This window comes from Podarcis bocagei (assembly GCF_964188305.1).
Source record: "Podarcis bocagei genome assembly, chromosome: 12".
NCBI lineage: Eukaryota > Metazoa > Chordata > Lepidosauria > Squamata > Lacertidae > Podarcis > Podarcis bocagei.
Genome location: NC_138137.1, coordinates 12506654 through 12528542, shown reverse-complemented (window position 1 = coordinate 12528542; position 21889 = coordinate 12506654). Strand labels below are relative to the sequence as shown.

General features: G+C 44.0%; 1 long non-coding RNA gene across 1 annotated transcript; it reads right to left on the bottom strand.

Moving 5' to 3' along the window:
- Nucleotides 1-5222: 5222 nt before the first annotated feature.
- On the bottom strand, nucleotides 5223-20354 carry LOC308570316. Its single transcript, XR_014001117.1, has 3 exons — nucleotides 20137-20354; nucleotides 15119-15354; nucleotides 5223-5333 (listed from the first exon to the last, which is right to left on the bottom strand). It is a non-coding gene; the product is annotated as an uncharacterized lncRNA (long non-coding RNA).
- Between the last annotated feature and the right edge of the window lie 1535 nt (nucleotides 20355-21889).

Sequence of the window (21889 nt, the reverse complement as noted above, 5' to 3'; positions counted from 1 at the left end):
TCTGCAGTGAAATTCAACAAGTCCATCTGTCTTTTTCTCTTCTTATCATCTCTAAAACAAGGTTAGCAACTCAGATTCTTTCCTCCCACCCCCATATATAGCTTTTTTTAAATAAATAAATAAAATGATGGGAAGCTTAATTAATTCTTGTGGAGTTGTTTAGGCCCAGTGGATGGGAAGAATCATGTACGTGCTGGTAAATATGACCATTAAACATAATTCTTCGAAACTGCAGTGGTGCTGCAGCAATCTCTGATTTGTTGCAACCATTTCAGTTGATCATATTCGCGAAGAAACTCATTTTGTTTGCAACAGCCGTTCATTATGCAGCTCCTCTGCCTGATTACTTATGTTTCCCGTCTTTTCCGTCGCGTTGTTTTTTAAAATACTTCCAGCTATAACACATCTGTAAAACTACCGGACAGGATGTAAGCATTATGGGGGAGATATGGAATATTGTCTATACACGTGGAATAATCCATCAGAGCCTAACTAGCGCCGTGTAACAGAATGGCAATAAAACACAGCCTCTTTTGAGCTCAGAGAAACTTCGCGACGATGCCATTCAGGCAAGTGGGGCTGTGTGTATATATTGGATGTTACGTTTGGGTTTGATCCTGGTAAAATCAGCGGGTTCTCTAAAAGCTGACAACTATTCCTTTTGCAGAGATGCAGAAGGCCAAACCATACATATGTTTTGTCCATGCACCCATATTTACTCTGCACTCCCACTGCTGGTTAAGGAAGCTGTGTATACATGACAATAGTCACAATCCATCTCTACTATGCATTCATCCTGCTGTTTCATAGGAAATGATGCATTTTGATGCATTCCCGCCCACAACAAAAACCCCAGCTTCAAACAGAACAAGAACAACCTGGCTGTATTTTAAGCCGGCAGTGTGAACACAAGAGTGAGCATTGGGAGGGGGGAGCTGGGTTAAGACTGTTGAGGGAGGGGGCTTTAACCCAATCACAATAGTCCTATAATGATCTCTGGCAGGTGAGCAGCCTGATAAAGCAGCAAGGACTCTCCGTTAGTTTTATACAAGTTTATTTAAAAGAAAAACTCATGCAGAGCATTTGCTGCCATTTACCTAGTTGCTCAGACTGACTCATCGTTCCTTTCCCAACAGGAAGAACGCCAAAATCCTGCCTTTCCTTCCTTTCTGCTTCTCTCGGAGCTTCTCTGATCTCCATGTTTTTGGACTGCAGGGCCGAGCTACCTCTTCCTCAGAAGATTCAGCCTCTGACACCACCTTATCTGCTGGTTGCCTGGCAACACCTTGGTCAACATCCAACTCTTCCTCCCCTTGGGAACTAACCGCTTCTTCCCTGGAAAGGAGGGGCCCCGGGTTGTTCTCTTTAAAATCAGGCAGACAGCTCTCAGCTATAGGGTCAGTCTCTTCCTCACTCAGCTCAATTTCCGAGGCTGACTCTCTTGGTATGGTGGGGGGAGGAGGCACGTTCCTGGCAACTCCAGAGGTTTTCAATTTTTGAGTCCACATCTCCCTTGACCAACTACATTCTTCCTGCAGCACTCCTGTGGGGCTCAGGAGCCCAGTTATGCAGAACCGGCAGTCTCACGCCCTTTTTCGAACACCCTCCTTTGTGGAGTGTTCCCTCAGCCTCCTCTCCCCTCCCCTTGGGAGTCCTCTGGGCAGTCGCTGCTGCCACCCCTGGTCTCTGAGCTGCCCCCCTCTGCCCCAAAGAGATGTGCCTCCTCACACTGCCCCACAGGAGCCTGGGAAGCACCCCTTGGCCAGTGCCAGAGGCACCATTCGCTGAGGAGCTTGTAGCCAGGGCTGCTGCAACAAACAGCTGTGCAAGCCTTTGGGAGGCAGAGATGTAAGAGGGCATCAGAGGAAGGGAGAGAAGGAAAGAGGCACAGAGGCCAGATTTGCCCGTGGCACCCCTGACTATCCTTCAAGGCACCCCAGGGTGCCACGACACACTGCTTGGAAACCACTGCAATAGTCCCATTAATGCTGTGAGTCCTTTTGTCTTATGTTCTGCCTCACGATATATGTAAATAGAACCATATCTCACAAATACACCACCACCTCCAGTGACCTTCCTTCCAAACCCGAGGTATGAAGCGTCTCACTGCTTGGAGACTAGGGCACATGTGATAATGTGCATTTTGCATTTTCGACTGGTTAAGTCTTCTTTATGTGTTGGTGTCAATGTGGAAAGCGCCTTCCTGTTTGTAGAGCTATGCGTAAAAAATTGAAATCTCCAGCCTTATATCACTATGCAAATCCCTTATTAAAGCAAAATAATTAGTCCTCAACAAAGTAAAGAAAGGACAAAAAGGTAAGTCATTTTTTAAGCTTCCAAGAAAGCTATTGTTTAAGGGAGAAATTGCATTTAAGGGTTTTCTAAAAGAAAATTAAAGCACAATTTAAAACTACTAACAAAAGACTAATTTGACACAATAAAACTCATAGGTTTCTGCAATGAATTACAGAATGACAAATGCCTTGAGTCCACTTTTTTATTCAACATTTACTCTTCGAAAAGCACGATAGGACCATTATTACCAAAGCAAGAGTGACAAGCCAGTTAAATTAAACTTCTGCAACAAGACAGGGCTTTAAATTTCCTCTCCTTTTTATTTCCAGCTCATCTCCCTTCAATCAAACGCTGAGACACATTGTCGTTGGAGAAGTGATAAGAAACCATTTAGTTACCCTCTAATAAAAAAACATAGTTTTGTTTTCATTTCTTTTGTTTATAGAGTTTGAGCCAAACTAGATGATATGTGGCACATATCACTTAAAGGCGACGCTGTGTTTATGTTTCATTTAAGAGCGGCAGTGGCAGTAGTTGCTGTGGGAAATTACTATAGCACAAGAATGGGGAACCTATTATCATTATCATTATTATTTGTTGAATTTGTATCCCACCCTAAACCCAGGGGTCATAGAATAAAATCAAGATATAAAACCACAAAAGACGTAATAAAAATAAAAACAACAGCCCAATAGCCACCCCCCCCCAAAAAAAGCCCCACAATTTTTTTAAAGGGCCTAGGATGTAAATCGGATCAACCAAAGGCCTGGTTAAAAAGGAACGTTTTTGCCTGGCACCTAAAGGTGCATAATGAAGACACCAGGTGAACCTCCCTGAGGAGAGCGTTCCACAGATGGGGAGCCACTGCAGAGAAGGCCCCGTTCTCGTGTTGCCAGCTTCTCGAGGAGGAAGCACAAAAAGAAGGGCCTCAGAAAATGATCTCAAGGTCCGGGTAAGTTAGGAAAGAGGCGGTCCTTGAGGTATTGCGGTCCTGAGCCGAGTCCAGATATTACAGATATTATTGCCTTCAGCCCAAGCCAGCATGGCCAGTTGTCAGGAATGATGGGTACTGTAGTTCAATAACATCCCAAGGTCTGCAAATTTTCCCTTCCTGCAATAGTGCTGTACTTGGAAGTATGTTCCCTTGAAATGAATGCAACTGACTTCCAAGTAAGTAACATTCGGATCCGGGTGTAAAACCAAGAACTGTCCACTGTACTCGCTAATTAAATAAGCAGTAGCTGCGAGAGAAACAAAATTCGTTTCTGGCTCATGAACTGTACCATTCCAAGTTGGCACTAAACGGCAAATAGCAAATCACTGGAAACAGAAGTACATTCATGACATTCGATAGTAACTTGGCATATGTAAAACGACTGTCTCTAAAACATTCCCAGATGCCAGAATCCAGACATCTTTAGGGCATGCAAAGAATTTGTTTCAAGGAATGTATGTAAGCTAGCCCAAGACTAAAGAGCCTTATGAAAGCTGTTGACCCACCACAAGTTAGATTGTCTCTATATTTAATAGATCCTTAAGGGTTTCTTGTCCGTGATGTGCCCATTTAGATGCATTTTCCTCCTTTTAATAAAACAGGGGCTTCGTTTTCCAACCCATCAAATTTTGTGTTTTGCATCTGGTTTTGGATTACAGTTTGGGAATGTGTTCATTCATAGTGGCTGCAGCCGAAGAAGAACAAACTATTTGATCTCTCACGACGACATCTTATTTTATACAAGGAGAAGAAAACTATTAACAAGTGCCTACTGTGAAACTGCTTATGAGAAACTGTTTCAGTACACAGCCCAGGCAATTAAAATACCTTAACCCTGATAGTTAGTGTTTGAACTTTTATAAGCAAAACAAATAGAAAGAGAAAACATAATAGCTTATAAAGCTGTAGAAACGATTTAGCCTGTTTAATCCTTAAGCTTATTTGCCCACCGCACACTTAAACCTGCTTAACTTGGTACACACGCTAATTTTGATGTGTGCGTGTGTGTTTTAAAAAAATACCACCTGGGAAAAAGCTTTAGGGCAGCAGCTCTCGAACACACTTCCCACCTCACGAATATCAGTTGAAAATTTCAGGTGCTTGAAAATTCTGGGAGTCTCAGTAGACCCCTTAATAAACTTTTTCTTGTTGTTGTTCTACAAATCAAAGTACAAACATAGCTTATATATTAATGACATTATTCTCTTCAACACAGGTAGCATCATCAAAACAAAGCAACACTGTATTATGAAAATTGTGGTCCCCAGGCCAGGACATCGAAAAGAACCCCTTTAAATGCTTTCTGGATGTCCCATGATTATACAGTGGTACCTCAGGTTAAGTACTTGATTCGTTCCGAATGTCCGTACTTAACCTGAAACTGTTCTTAACCTGAAGCACCACTTTAGCTAATGGGGCTTCCTGCTGCTGCTGTGCCGCCAGAGCACGATTTCTGTTCTCATCCTGAAGCAAAGTTTTTAACCTGAGGTACTATTTTTGGGTTAGCGGAGTCTGTAACCTGAAGCATATGTAACCTGAAGCATATGTAACCCGAGGTACCACTGTATTATAAAGTAGTTGTATTCTAGGTTATAAATCAAGAATGGCTGGGAGCTGATTCTTTTTGTTTTCCAATGTATTTCTTATCAATAAATATTTCAGTGTGGCGCGAGAAAATTTTTATACTGGAAGTGCGGCCCAGAGAAAAAAGTTTGAGAACATGTCCTAATAGAACATGCTTCCAGAAGGCATCTTAATATTGCAATTAAAAAAAACAACACTTAATTTTCTGCAGAAAGGACAAATAATGATTAAATGATTTAAAAAATACAGGTTGGCATTTTCATGTCATTCTAAAATGACACAGGGCATACTTGTTAATTAAAATGTCTTTTACCTTGCTTTTTTCCATCAAATGTAAGTAATACCCGGCCGTACCATTTTCCAAAACGCTGTTTCTTTTCCTGCTCTTGGTCGCTGGTTGCCCTGCTCCATCCTTTGGTGTCACATTTTAATTCTCCCTCCATGTCCTTAGTTATCTGTCCTGTGAATACCGTTGGAGGCGTGACATAATAGCAGAGTTTCATCAATACAGCAGCATAAAGCGATTATAAACTAAGTGATAAAAAGACAAGGTAATAACACATTATGAACACAAAAAGTAGGGCGTCATGGTTCCATCTACATTATCAAAACCCTTCCTTAACTTAAAAACCATGGTTGTAAATCGGCACCTGTGTGACCATCCTGGTCTGGATTAGCACTCAGCTCCCCGTGTCAGTGTTTACCATTCCAGAGGAGGCTGTAACGCCTCACCCTTTGATGTAAGGTACCCAGCCAGCATCTTAAAAAGCAGAGACATCACCTTGCCGACAAAGGTCCATATAGTTAAAGCCATGGTTTTCCCAGTAGTGATGTATGGAAGTGAGAGCTGGACCATAAAGAAGGCTGATCGCCGAAGAATTGATGCTTTTGAATTCTGGTGCTGGAGGAGACTCTTGAGAGTCCCATGGACTGCAAGAAGATCAAACCGATCCATTCTTAAGGAAATCAGCCCTGAGTGCTCACTGGAAGGACAGATCGTGAAGCTGAGGCTCCAATACTTTGGCCACCTCATGAGAAGAGAAGACTCCTTGGAAAAGACCCTGATGTTGGGAAAGATGGAGGGCACAAGGAGAAGGGGACGACAGAGGACGAGATGGTTGGATAGTGTTCTCGAAGCTACCGGCATGAATTTGACCAAACTGTGGGAGGCAGTGGAAGACAGGAGAGCCTGACGTGCTCTGGTCCAGGGGGTCACAAAGAGGCGGACACAACTAAACGACTAAACAACAACAACCCAGCCTAAGGCACTGAGAGAACCAGAGGCCTCGACAGCACTTTCCCTCCCCAAAACCAATACAGCCATCCCCTCCAGTACGATTCCAGATGTCAGACACTAAAGGCCTTTGCCACATGTGAGGAATATTCTCAGAGGACAGTGTGCTCTTTTATCCTTGTGAGGCTCGCTTGCACTGCCAGGAAAACATGCATTCCCCATGCCACACACAGGCTCATTTTACAAGATGCTGGCACACCTAAACCCGGTTCATATTTTTTCCCCCTGGAGAGGCGAAGCAAGTTGCAAGTTGGAATAACCATAGCCAATTCTACAGCCCATTCGCTCCGGTCCTATTCTTGCTGTGCAATGTTATTTATCACACCCTTTCCCCAAGGGAGCTTGCATGAAGTTATCCCATCTGATGCTCGCAGCATTCCTCTGAGGCAGTTCTGCCTGAGGGAGTTACTTGCCCAAAGGCCACCCAGCGAGAGCTTTATGGGTGAGCGAGGATTTGAAGAGAGGCCTCCCCAGTTTGGGCTGGTCCAAGACAGGAGTATACAACAACAGTGCGCAATTTTTATCGGGGGACCACTTCAGCCGTACCATCTCCGCTCCGTTTCCCTTCAAAACGAGGCTGGCCTCCAAATTGTGTTTTTAAAACCCTGGGCAGGATGTGTTTGCTTTTGCTAAATACACACAGCGCCAAGCTGTAAAAGCCATGCTTCACAGCAGGCCTTGCCAGCTGTGCTCTTCCTTGTCGAGAAACAGCTAAGTTAATGTTTCTCATCTCTCTCCCACAGCAACTATTTCACCGTGGAGGTTTCCTTGCTAAATGCGACGAGGGATATGCCTAGGTAGACGACGTTGTTTATAAAGCCCAGGATATTATTCCGGGTGGGCTTGCAATGCTCCTCTTAACGAAGCTACTCATTCCGTTTCACTTGTTATAAGAATTCTAAGGTCCCAAATAAAAAATAAATGTTCATAAATGTACAAGGCAAACACATTCAGAAGTATATAAACCACGTGTCTGAAATAGTACAGGAGAGCAACCCTGAAGCCATTTTGGCTCTCCCAAATTGACCTCAAATATTTCTCTGCAAGGAGGAAGGAAATGGGAGACCCTTTCCATTGACTTTTGCTTACCTGTCTTAAGGGCATATCTGTGTATGAAGAGGGTGAGCCTGTGACCTGGATTCAGGAATTTAAGTATTTGCCATCACAAAAGAATGGCCAGGCTGCCCAGGTAAAGCAATCAGTGACCATTATCAGGTATCCTGGCAAACAGGATTTCTTCTGTAGACCATCTCCTTCTGTGATGTGTGTATGATGTTGCTGTTGTTTTTTTTTGGGGGGGGGGTCTTGGGCTACAGGGTGAGCAATTTCAAAAATCTAAATAAGGGCTTATGCACCATTGTTCTGGGTTCTCCTCCCTCCTGCGTGTGGTGAGTGAGGGCCCTGTTGCAACAGTTTAATAAAGATCAGTCTTACTAGCTGCTTTGCTTCTCGGTATTCTCTCATTGGCCTCTGTTATTTTCTCCGACCAATAGGGAACCCACTGAAGGACTCTATAGGGGCTCTTGGATGCCCCATAAGGGAAAAGAAGCAGGTATTTTCTATAACAAACTTAAAAGCTTTTATTTTGCTTTGACGAACTTTCTGGCTATTATCTTCCACCGTTTGTCTTCCCATTTGTTTTCTCTGCTCTAAATGTCTCTTCCAAGCTTCTTTCCCGGGTCAAGGAGTTCATGGGACCTCTTACCTCCTTGCCTCCCAAATTCACAGTCCCACTTTGCTCTTGCTTGTTTAAGCAGATACTTCCAGACAGGTGTTTCTTGTGAGATCAACGCTGCTCATGCATGCAAGTTTTGTACAGTGTCCACACATCATAATCGGCATGAAAATGCGAACCTGTATTGTTTTTTTATCATTTAATCCTCATTTGTCCTTTCTGCAGAAAATTAAGTTTTGGTTTTTTTAAAAAAAAAACATTTGCAATATTAAGATGCCTTCTGGAATCATGTTCTATTAGGACATGTTCTCAAACTTTTTTCCTCTGGGCTACACTTTCAGAATAAAAATTTGCTCGTGTCACACTGAAATATTTATTGATAAGAAATACATTGGAAAACAAAAAGAAACAGCTCCCAGCCGTTCTTGATTTATAACCTAGAACACAACTACTTTATAATATGATCATGGGACATCCAGATAACATAAAACAATGCAGTTACATAAGACCACGAATCGTTCCCAAAATAAAATTATAAATGAGCCTGTTACATATGTATGCAAAGCCAATGGGAGGTGTGAGCTTGCTTTTCCCAGGTAATTTCATTTATATTAGATCTAATTCGAGACAAGGGACACGGGTGGCGCTGTGGATTAAACCACAGAGCCTAGGACTTGCCAATCAGAAGGTCGGCGGTTCGAATCCCCACAACGGGGTGAGCTCCTGTTGCTCGGTCCTTGCTCCTGCCAACCTAGCAGTTTGAAAGCACGTCAAAGTGCAAGTAGATAAATAGGTACCATTCCGGTGGGAAGGTAAACGGCGTTTCTGTGCGCTGCTCTGGTTCTCCAGAAGCGGCTTAGTCATGCTGGCCACATGACCTGGAAGCTGTACGCCGGCTCCCTCAGCCAATAAAGCGAGATGAGCGCCGCAACCCCAGAGTCGGCCACGACTGGACCTAATGGTCAGGGGTCCCTTTACCTTTACCTTTAATTCGAGACAAACAAACTCTCATCTCCTCATCAACGCAAGAAGCCTTTCTCTTTTCTGATCTTTCATAGGGAGGAAGGAGAGGAAGGAGAAGGTACTGCATCTTCTTCTCCCACGCAACCCATACAGAGAGCAGGCGAGTTCGGTCCTATGGGGTGCTGCAACTTTGTGAGTGACTCCCCTGTGTTCAAGGAAGGTGCTCCCAAAGGAACAACAACCAGCACTGCACAGAGAAATGATGTGATCCTCTGGGCTAAGGTTACCAGATTTCTTTCAAAGAATCCGGGGACACTTTTTTTTTTAAAAGAGAAAAAAAGTTATTTTTTAAAAAGAAGTAATAACTGTTCTTCTGTGGTCTCCTCTGTCGCGCGGCCTTCCTCTGGGCACCAGCCTGCTCTCTTGGAGCGCTAGCTGCCATGGAGTAGGCTCGGGTCAGGCCTGGGCTCAGCCACATGTCCTTGCCCTCCCGGTGCTCTCCTACCTCTCCTCAGCGGCAGCGGCGGAGCAAGGTCGGGGCTCCCCTCTTTTTTCTCCTTCCTCTTTCTCTCTCTTCCTTCTCCTTCTCCTCTCCTCCTTCTCCCTGCGTCAGCTTCAGGGTTTTCCTGGCCCCAGAGCACCACTGGGCAATCAGCCGGGTGGCTGGGTGCTTTCACTCCCGGCTCGATTTGGGTCACTGGGGGCGGGTCAGCGGGTCCCCCAGTTGACGTGCCGGGCGTCCCCGGTTCCCCCTCGGCAGTGGCAGCTGCAGCAACAGCCTCAGCAGCCTGCAGCCAGCCTGGTAGCGCAGTTGTCTCTGGCTAGCTTTAGGAGCTGCCCGCCATTTTGCCTTGCCGTAAGTCCTCATATGATGTGTCTCATGCCGTTGAACCAATCACGCAACATTCATTTCCTACTAATAAAGCCACAACACTTAAAATATCAATCCGGGGACATTAAATGAAATCCGGGGACATTCTGGGGACGGATTTTGTCCAGGGACAGATTTGTAAATCCAGAGACTGTCCCCGGGAAACGGGGATGACTGGTAACCATACTCTGAGCTGCTGCTTCAAGGGGCAAGAAAAAGGAGAGACCTGGCAGGAAGAAGTTAATTGGGAAAGGCAGCCAGTCACATTCACCTGACCATCTCCTGTTGAAGATGCAGATACCCAGTAGGTCCCTCCTTTTCAAGGTTTCTCTTTCTTCCCGCTCATGCCTGCCTCTTTTTCCTGCCTGATATCCCGCCACCTGACAGCCCTGGATCACTCTGGACCACCCAACGCAATGGGTAGCGATCTAGGGCTGTCTCAACCTGACTCAGCCAATGCCCGGATTCGTCCCAATAGGTCAGGTTTGGCTTGGGACTTGGCTAACTCTGGCGCACAGCCCTAGGACATATCAGGGAACACATGGTGGGCTTCAAGAAGAGCTCTTCGAGGAATGGAGTAAATTCCAAATGCTTGGGAACAAAAGGTACATATTGTTTAAAAAGTTAGGTACCTCCCCCTCTCTCTGCCGAGCAGTGGCAATAGCCCATGGGATTCCAGGCACTCACCCAGGGTCTGTGTACCTTTGGAGAATTGAGACACGGCGAAGACTGTCATAGCTTTAGGACAGGCATAGGCAAACTCGGCCCTCCAGATGTTTTAGGACTACAACTCCCATCGTCCCTAGCTAACAGGACCAGTGGTCAGGGATGATGGGAGTTGTAGTCCCAAAACATCTGGACGGCCGAGTTTGCCTATACCTGCTTTAAGATACATGGTTTACTGGAAAACAATATACAATGAATTGAAAAGGATGTTCAAAATAACTTTTGTATATAAAAAAGGAGCTTTTCTTTTGGGAATTATAGGGACAGAACTACCTAAATTGTATAGAAATTTATTTATGTATGCTATTCGCCCCAAAGTGGAAAGAAGCAGAAGTCCCAGCAAAGGAAGAATGGATACAAAAACTTATGGAATATGCAGAAATGGCGAAACTTACCTGAAGAATAAGAAATCAAGATAACAAACTTTTTATAAAAGAATGGAAATGGTTTCTTGAATATTTACAGATAAATTGCAAACAAATAAAAACATTAGCAGTAATAACCTGCAGTTTCATAAGAGTATATGTTTAAAGTAGATAATTAAATGAGCAAATTAAACCAATTTGGATATGCAGAAGATATTAAAAAATAAATTTAAGGAACCACAGAAAGAGGGCAAAGGAAGGCAAACTTTGCAATGTTAAATTGATTGCAGAACTAATGAAATGTATAAACTTGAAAAGTATAAATAAAAACTTTTAAAAAGAAAATAAATATGGTTTATTAACCCATCTACACCTTCAGTTAGCATGGATGAAGTCCAACTCTTACAGCATGGTCATTTCAAGAGGAGCTTGTCTCTCACAGCAGTGCAGCCAGCCTTCAGCCAGCCTGCCCAAGATGGATCCCAATCTTCCTTCCCCTTTCCTGTCAGTTCACACCCAGTTACCCTGGCAACCTTCCAACCCCCCCAGTTTCTGTTCACACCTCAGGGCAAGGGGAGAGGACAGTTCTCTTGCATTGCCAATGGCCCTCTATGACACTGTAATGTTTCTTAATGGCCAGGTCGTTTTGCATAGGCCAGCCCAGGAGTTCCTCTGCAGCTTGTATTTCTCCCTCCACATCCCAAATAACCAAAATCCTAAAATTTCTAGGGTTGGGGAGAGGCTCCCAAATCTATAACAATAAAGTGATCAGAGGATGACCCTGGGTTGCAAAAAGGGTTTTTTAAAGGAAGGTATTTATTGACTGCAGAAATGAAGACTGTTGACTGAGGGTGAAGTATAGGTGGGCTCCTGCGAGGCAAGACACAGTGATAACAGCAAGAACATTTATTGAACTACATAACTGGACAACAGGGGCAAAGCAACTGCTTATATACATTTCTGAAGGCCTGGGCCACTCCCACTCCCAACGTGATTGGCTGTCTAAACGTCCAAGCTGCGAATCATGACTCAGAGTTTAAGGGCCAATGGCAGAGGCCCAAATCCTGAAATGTTCTGTGATTGGATATCATGTATCGAATCAGAACACAGGAGCTCAGATTCTTTAGTCCAGACTCAAGCTCAGGCAAACACAGACCACTGAATACAGTGGTGCCTCGCAAGACGAAATTAATTCGTTCCGCGAGTTTCTTCGTCTAGCGAATTTTTCGTCTTGCGAAGCACGGTGTCGGAAAAGTTTTGGAAAAGCTTCAAAAATCGCCAAAAACCTCAAAAAAGGCTACCACACCGTGTTCTATGAGTTGCTCCTTGAAGTCAAGTCGCAACTGTATTAACGGTGTTAAGAAAAAGGAAACAAACTTGCAAAAAACGCAAGACGTTTTCGTCTTGCGACGCAAGCCCATAGGGAAATTCGTCTTGCGAAGCAGCTCAAAAACCGCAAAACCCTTTCGTCTAGCGAGTTTTTCGTCTTGCGAGGCATTTGTCTTGCGGGGCACCACTGTACATAACAGAGGGTAACTCACTGACCCTGGCTACTCTGATGAATTTTATGGCTTTTAATTCCCCTCACAGCTTTGTTTCAGGAAAAAGAAAGCACCGTTGTATCTTAAAGTATTTCCATTCAGGCAGATGGCTCTTTACTGCATACACAGGCTAAAGGATTAATTCGAGGTTCTCCTCTAGAAGCAAGTCTATTGACAGCACTTTCAGCGAAAATAGAAACAGTCTACGCCACGAGCTTTTCCCCCTACTGAGGCGTAACACAGTTATAAAAATAGCACTGAAACAAAAGTGATATTATTATAGGCTTTCCTCCATCTCAAAAATTCTATTGCAGAAGCACACATTTCAGCAGTGGTGTAGCAGGGAAGACAGTGGCTTGCTTCCACTGGTAGATATTTTCCATCTCCCTTGCAAAAAAGAAAATTGCACGCAGCCCTGCAATTTTGCATTTTGCAATGCACCTTGTTGAGTAATCCTCACATTTATTGCACTAGAATCATTACACGTGACTACTAAGACGAGTGCCTTCAGAATCACTCCTCTTATACTCTGCTCACTTCTGAAGTAGCTCAGAATGTCTTTCACTGACATACAGTCTTCCATCCATGTAGGTATTTAATTTCAGCAGTACAACTGCATTACGAACCTTTGGACAATTCTCTGACAGGCAAACTAGACATGACGTTAAAAGGGTGGTTGTATTTCACACATCTGGTTCTTTTCTTCCAAGTATCTTCTTCAGCACAGGCCAATAACCATCAGGACCACAGTCCACAGGAAAGCGGATTATAATTCTCCCCAAAATTTGCCTCTCCTGCAAACCAATTACTAGCCCGGGGAGGAAGCTTCTGTTGGTAGCGGTGGAAGTTTCTCTTGCAGAGATAACAAGCACTTTTATGGGGAGATGTAGTTTTTCGCAAGGACCATGGAGGAAGGGTAACAAACACACACACGCCACATGCCTAGTCAGGATCAATTTGGCTATAATTTTGAAGAAATAAGGAGACATGTTAAATGCAAACATGTACAGTGGTACCTCGGGTTAAGAACTTAATTCGTTCTGGAGGTCCGTTCTTAACCTGAAACTGTAGCCTTATTGGAGTTCACTGATTGGGTCTGTGTTGCTCCGGGACAGGAGGAAGGAAGTCAAAATGACACCGAGTTGGTTCAAAGAAAGAGTTTATTCTGCTCTCCGGATAGCAGAAAGCACTTGCGTGATTAGTCCACAGCAAGTCCAAAGAAATGACAAGTTTCATGCAGTATTTATATCCTCCAGGCACCCTCTCCCTCCTTCCAACCACGTCAGCCTATGTATGCAGGTTGACATCACATATGTTCCTGCTCTGGTACTCTCAACCATAAAAGGGATTTCCTTCCTGCACTCCTGACCATAAAAGGATATTCCTGTTCCTACTCCTATCTTGGAGCAAAAGGTCACTACTTCCGAGAACATGCTCTGGCGTTAGTCCCAGACTTGGATCTCCCCGTCATTTGTGGTCAGAACATAAGATATGTCTGTATCTGTTCTACTGGTAAAGTCAAGGCCAGTCTTGCCATCAAACTGACAAGGGAGAGAGCTGTGTTCTTTTTTGCTCAACGGCTAAGGAGAAATGGGGATTTTGGTGCAGTTTAAAAATGCCTGCACAGTCAGTTTTGGGTTTGGGAAACCCATTCCTCATTGTTCTTAACCTGAGGTACCACTTTAGCTAATGGGACCTTCCACTGCCGCCGCGCCGCCACCGCACAATTTCTGTTCTCATCCCGAAGCAAAGTTCTTAACCTGAGGTACTATTTCTGGGTTATCAGAGTCTGTAACCTGAGGCGTCTGCAACCCGAGGTACCAATGTATTCATCATCTTGTCTTGCTTGACCCTTAGCTAATCATAGCCTACGTTGTCCCCAGATGGGCAGTGTATTATTATTAACAACAGCAACAACATTCCTCCTCCTCTCCTCCTCTCCTCCAATTTGCAGCTTACAAGTGATGGATCCCAACAGAAGATAAACATGTGTTGTTGTTGTTTAGCCGTTTAGTCATGTCCGACTCTTCGTGACCCCATGGACCAGAGCACGCCAGGCACTGGTAATGGGTAATGGAAGATAAATAAGTTTCTGAAGACACACCCTTGTTTGCCTATGTCTTAACAGAAGGCGTTCTCTGTAGTGGCGCCCAGCCTGTGGAATGCCCTCCCATCAGATCTCAAGGAAATAAACAACTATTTGACTTTTAGAAGGCATCTGAAGGCAGCCCTGTTTAGGCACATTTTTAATGTCTGGTGTTTTATTGTGCTTTTAATTCTGTTGGGAGCCACCCAGAGTGGCTGGGGAAACCCAGCCAGATGAGCGGGGTATAAAGGTAAAGGTACCCCTGCCCGTACGGGCCAGTCTTGACAGACTCTAGGGTTGTGCGCTCATCTCACACTAGAGGCCGGGAGCCAGCGCAGCACACACGGAAACGCAGTAAGCGGTCCCTATTTATCTACTTGCACCCGGGGGTGCTTTCAAACTGCTAGGTTGGCAGGCGCTGGGACCGAGCAGCGGGAGCGCACCCCGCCGTGGGGATTCGAACCGCCGACCATGCGATCGGCAAGTCCTAGGCGTTGAGGTTTTAACCACAGCGCCACCCGCGTCCCTGAGCGGGGTATAAATTATTATTATTGTTGTTGTTGTTGTTGTTGTTGTTGTTGTTGTTGTTGTTGTTGTTGTTGTTGTTACTATTACTTCTCGGCATTCTGTAATTTTACACTAACATTCACAAGTTACAAGTTCACAAGTTACTCTTCTGTTTTCATAATTGCCACATTTGTAACCACATTATCCTTAGGCTTACCTGTGCTGGAGGTTGCAACAACCTCAGTTTTCCTTTTGTTTGACCTACTGCACAAGCTCTTTCCTGCACCCTAAAAACAACACTTTCTGTTGTGTTTTGCTTCAGCCTGCTAAGATTTATCACAGCAGAAATCATGCTGACAAGCTATGGGAGGATCTATGGTTTGATTAAGTGATTAATTCCAGAATTGATGTCTTGGCCAATATCTCCCGTGAAGAATCCTCAGAATGCTACACCTGCAGGCACAAGAAAGTATAAAGTTTAACTTTAGCAAGGCTGTTCACAGAAGCAATAGCCAGGACTGCATACACTCCGTGCTAAAAAGTTTAAATTGTGATTGGGAAACAAAGGAGCAGATTTTCACAATTCTGGACATTTAGCTTCACTCTTCCCTCCTGCTGCCAATAATTTTAAGAACAGAAGAAGATAGTAGGAGTCCTGCTGGATGAGACCCTTATTTTCCCAACCAGATGCCCATGGGAAGTCAACAAACAGGACATGGGCACAACAACATTCTCCCACTCATATTCTCCAGCAGCTAGTAATCGAAGGCAAGTGCACTGAGGGCAGTAGACAGGATTGAATTTGACAGTTCAAATTGCCCATTCACCCAGTTTGGGAGATACCTTTGGGAGTCCTCACAATTCCTTCTTTTTTTGCCACCATGAATGGGGCAGTTGAGATGGATAAGATGCTAGAGACGAATGTCAAATCATGAGGCCCCTTGACCCCGTCCCTCTTGGCTTATTAAACCTAGCAGATGAGAGTTGACTGGTTGGGCCCAAAGTACTGTTCCTAATTGGAGCCAGATGTATCTACCAATTTCAGTTCCTCAGATTCTCATTTCCCCCCTTTCTAAAATTCAGTTCATCCTATTTGTATATACATTTGTGATTAATCATCATCATCTCCACTTGAAAATTCTTGCGCATTTTTACCACATTTCTCCTCCCACGAACACTTTTGTATGCAATCTTGCCTTTTGCATAGATTTTTGTGAGCCGTTTTTATCCAGAACAAACACAATTTTGTACATTGTTTTCACTAATATTTGAATTTTGGTATGTGTTTTTTGGCTGGAAAACTGCCTCATAAAATTCAGAGAAATGGGAATTGCAAAGGAAAACTGTCACATATTGATCGGCCCAGGAACAATTAATTTTGTAGGTTCACAATAAAGGTAAAGGACCCTGAACGGTTAAGTCCAGTCAAAGGCGACTATGCAGCGCTCATCTCGCTTTCAGGCCGAGGGAGCCAGCGTTTCTCCACAGACAGCTTTCTCAGCCCCTCCTCTCTCAGAACATTGTTCAGAAGAGTTCCCTGCTCTCTGGAGAGATTTCTAGGGGTGCTGGTGGCTGCAGGCTGGAGAGGAGGAGGCAACAACAGAAAACTTACCTTCCACGAACTTCCTTGGGGTTAACTTATCTTGGGAACTTAGGCTGCAGTCCCACACCCAATTACCTGGCCTCAATGAATTAAATAGGACGTACTTCTGAGTAGATGTGCTTAAGGTTGCAGCCTACGCCATTTGCAATGGCTTTCCTTCCTACTTACCCATTTACCTATCTCCCCACATCCCCTGTGAATCCTGCCAGTGAGCTGAGACACTCTTGAAGCATTGTTGACCAAATATATGTTTCTTTTCATATGCCAAATGAATGTTCCATGCTGGCTTCAGTACTTGGCTTTAGTAAGATACAATCTTAATCTAATGAAGAGCTGACATGGAAGCCGCAGCTGAAAATCTTCCTTTTAATCAGGCCTGTAATTTTATACTAGTTTATGCACCCAGTACCTCTTCTTCCCAGAACACCAGAGACATGTTTTTTTTCTTTTTCTTTTTGCTTTTCAAAATAATGTAATCATGTCTACAGCCCTGTAGCATAATGAGAAGCAAATGTTCTGGGGCCTCCAAACTAGGACCAAATATGATTCATTTACTTCATCCAGGAGAAGAAAGCCTGTTCCTCCTTCTTTTGTGTCCTGCTTGTTGCAGAACCTACTCCAAGAAGCCATGGATGGGGAAAAGGAGGAAACATACAGAGCTTACATTGTGGATGGGTTGATTTATTATTATTGTTGTTGTTGTTGTTGTTATTTATTATTATTATTATTTGTATACCACTCTATATCCGCAGGTCTCCCAAGTGGCCTTGATCTGCTATCAGAAAATACTGTATTTTTCGCTCTATAAGATGCACATTTTCCCCTCCAAAAATTAAGGGGAAATGTGTGTGCGTCTTATGGAGCGAATGCAGGCTCCTTGGCTTCAGCGATAGCAACGCGAAGCCTCCGAAGCGCAGTGGGAGCGCTCCCGCCGCGCTCCAGAGGCTTCGGGTTGCCTTCACTAAAGCCTGGAGAGTGAGAGGGGTCGGTGTGCACCCACCCCTCACTCTCCAGGCTTCAAAGATAGCCGCCTGAAGCCTCCAGAGCATGGTGGGAGCTCCCACTGTGCTCCGGAGGCTTCGGGTTCCTTTCGCTGAAGGGTAGGTGTCCCTTCAGCTAAGCGGGAGGAAAAATGGAAGGGGCTCCGTTTCTCCTGCCGCTTCGCTGAAGGGGCGCTGTGCAGAGAGGGGGAGATTATTTTTTTCTTGTTCTCCCCCTCTAAAATAAGGTGCGTCCTATGGTCGGGTGCGTCCTATAGAGTGAAAAATATGGTATTCTTTCTGAATCCAAGTACAGATATTCTCATGATTCTCCCTGATTGAAGCCCACAAAGCACTGGAGATTTGCAGACCAGTTTGAGAACCTCTGGTCTAGCTTCTAGCCCACTTTAGGAACCTGTGTGCATTTCACAAGGTCATTTTGGAAAATACACACTATCAGCATTTATATTTCACAAGGAACCTTCCAAGCTTACCTGTAGCTTTGGGAACAAGAGCTACTGAGAAACCATAAGACATGAGAAACCCTCAAACATTTTCAATGCAGTTCAGGCCGTGAAACCCATTTCATGTACTATAACATGTGTCCTGCTCCTGCTGCCACAAAGCCCATTCTCTCAATATGCAACACAATATGTCACTGAGCTGATGCTTTCCTATCGGTTATGTTTTCATGTCCACCTCCTGCAGCCTCCCCTGGACACTGAGATCCAGCGCCGAGGGCCTCCTGGTGGTTTCCTCACTGCGAGAAGTGAGGTTACAGGGAACCAGGCAGAGGGCCTTCTCGGTAGTGGCGCCCGCCCTGTGGAACGCCCTCCCATCAGATGTCAAGGAAATAAGCAGCTATCCTATTTTTAAAACACATCTGAAGGCAGCCCTGTTTAGGGAAGTTTTTAATATTTAATTTAATGATGTATTGTTTTTAACACTCGATTGGGAGCCGCCCAGAGTGGCTGGGGAAACTCAGCCAGCTGGGCGGTGTATAAATAATAAATTTTGTTGTTGTTGTTGTTGTAATTTTCTTGGTAGTGGGGCACAGTAGGGCTGCAGAGGGTATCTGTGATCCCACCTTATTATTGGGTGCTAAAAGCTAACAGCACAGCAAAAAGGTTGAGCAATGAGCAGCCATAATTGCATAGTACAGATTTACCTTTGTGAATGTAATAGCAATGTATAAGAATCTCTCTCACAGTTTGTGGGAGAGTGGTTAAATCGGAAGCATCTCTGAGAGCTTGCTTCTCTGCGGAGTCCGGTTAGGCAAATGCATGTTGTGCCAAGGGCCATTCATCATTTCTCCCTGTATAACATCTAAGTGTTTCTTAATTACCCTAATGTTTTTGCTTCGGATGACTTTGACTTAGGGGTCATTCCACATGTCAGTTACCACTTCTGTAACCGAGTGATTCTTGACAGTTTCTCGTATCTCATTGTGCGTTCTTTTCCTTCCGAGCATTATCTCCTCGGATGGAATGAAAATTGTAACTTTGGATGACATTGCCCATTAGGATTTTATATACCTCGATTAATAACCTCTTAAAGCCATCACTTTCTCCACCGCCTTCTGTCTCCCCCTAATGCGTATAAACAACATGTCTTTTGTTAGCTAAACTGCACCAACTTCGTGTTTTCATTTTGGAATAAATCCATCTCTACTTTCTGAGTGTCACAGTCATTTTCCTACAGACATTAGCAGATCTGTGCCTCGAGGGAGGCAGAAAGCAGATTGCCAGCGTAAGTATGGAGGAACTGCAGAATAGTCAGCTAGGAAGTCTGAAACAGTAGCTTTGAAGGCCATAGCTCAGTGGTAGAACATCTGCTTTGCTGGTAGAAGATCTCAGGTTCAATCCCCAATATCTCCAGGTAGACTGGGAGACTGTCCTGTCCAAAACCCTGGAGAGCTTCTATCAGTCAGTGTGGACAATAAAGAGATGGGATGGGGCAATGGTCTAACTTAGCAGGAGGCAGCTTCCTATGTTTGTTGGGGAAGGAGAAAGATCCAGACTATATGTTCTAGACCAACCCTATGCATGTCAATTCAGAGGCAAATCCTAGTGAATTAAATGAGGGTTAGTCCCAGGTAAGTGGGTATAGGATTGCAACCTCAGTCACACTTTGATCCCATAGAAATCAGTGTGAAATTTAACTTTTTTATTTCAATGGGAACTAATTGGGGCTAGATCCATCCCTACCTGATGGAGCGTCTCCACCCCCATTGTTCTGCCCAGACACTGAGGTCCAGCTCTGAGGGCCTTCTGGCAGTTCTCTTACTGTGAGAAGCAAAGCTATAGGGAACCAGGCAGGGGGCCTTCTCGGTAGTGGCGCCCACCCTGTGGTAGTGGCGCCCACCCTCAAGGAAATAAACAACTATCCCGAGTTAGAAGACATCTGAAGGCAGCCCTGTTTAGGGACGTTTTTAATGTCTGATGTTTTATTGTGCTTTTAATTCTGTTGGGAGCCACCCAGAATGGCTGGGGAAATTCAGCCAGATGGATGGGGTATTTTATTATTATTATTATTATTATTATTATTATTATTATTATTATTATTATTATTAATTATCATTATCATCAAAGATACACCAAAAGGAAAAACTATTTTATTTTATTATTTTATTTTATTTCCTGAAATTCTTACCTAGTCTTCAACATAAGGTCCCAGGATGGATTGTTATTGGCTGTCTCGAGAGACAATGGAGTGCGCCTCCAAGTCAAACTGCTGCATCCCCAAAGTGCAGGCCTGGGCAGAGTGTCTGGAGGTCGTGGGCTGCCCAGACAAGACCCCTTCTCTCAGCCTCGCTGATGTGGTCTGAAGGAAAGCAGAGCAGTATATTTGGCACCAGCTTGGCTGCAGGAGTTGCTGGAAGGAGACACAAAAGGTGCCATGCACCCGTCTTAGGGACTCCACTCCAGAGTTGTGTAGCGTTCGCTCCTTACCCTTTTCTTCTCCCAAAGATATCCCACAAGGCAGTGGAGGTTTAGGATCAGAGTTTTCCTTCTCCTAGATGGTCTACCTTCCCAGGTGGACAAGTTCCATCTGCCCATCACTTCCCTCTACAGCACATGCAGAAATTATTGTCTCATCCACTCAATCCTCTGAAGTCTGTCTTTGCATGCAGAGGAAGTTCCTAACTCACTGAGGGTTTGAGACCCACTAACTACCCTCACCTGCTTTAGCAAGCCAGTCAAAGCCTTCCCCGGGGTGTATGAAAATCAGTTAAATCAACGTACACTCAGAAGCTTGGGTGGGTTCTAAAAACATATATTAGGTGTCAAAGATCAGAGTAAAGAAACAATACAACGAAGGTGCCAGGTGTATCTGTTTGGAGAGTGAATGCCACACACAGCTGAGGGGCTGTCATGGAAAACTCCCTTCTCCTGAGCAGCCACATCCAAAGCTTCTAAGACTGGCAGAACTGCTAGGAGAGTTCCTTCCAACCTTTGAGAAGGTCTGTATGGTGGACTTTCAAATGCACTTGAATGAATGAATGAATGAATGAAACTTTATTTGCGTCTGCCATAGGCCATAGCAACAAAATAACATTGCAATATACACAGAAATAAAAAGTTGATTATATAAAACATAGTTTAAGGTCCTGAATGGTGGATCTTACTCTGACTGCCCCAGCTAAAAACCTTGCAACCTTTGCTGTCACCTGCTCATCTTGATCTGCCAAAAGAAAAGACACTGTGGCAGTGGCTGGGCAACCCAGAATGGACAATAAAAGAAGGGTGATAATCTCATTTCTCAAGTCTTTATAAAGAGTGCAAGCCAGAAGGGCACAAGCCACCCATTCGGTACTGCCATCTCCACAGGGACATAAGCGTTTTTCATGAGGAATCTGTACAGCTGAGGGCAAGACATTCAATCTTGCGAGAGTAAAAGCACGTCTATATTTTGGGATTGCTAGGTTATGCAGATAGGATGCCAGAGAATCAAAATAGGAAGGTGGGTTTATTTATTTATTTATTTATTTATTTTCCAAAAAATTGTTGCTTTTCTCTTATAACACAAAAACGTAAACACAAAAGAAAAACATTACACTTAACACAACATAAAAACATAACAACAATAAAAACAAAACAATGAAAGAAGAATTATTTCTTCTTATTTCCTGGTATATTTACATTGCTAAAAGACTTCTTCGACACCCTGCAATCCGAATTTCATCATATCACATATTTAGCAGTTCCCAATTTCATATTTTATAACACCAATATCTTTTTTAAAAAAATTACAAATTTCTAATCTTTACTCCCTATTGTAATCCATAATATTCACTATTTGTTAACCTTTTTCCCATCCCTCAGCCTAATCTGTTACTTCTAAGCTTTTCTTAATATCTTATATTACAATATCTAGCTAAATATTCCTTGAATTTCTTCCAGTC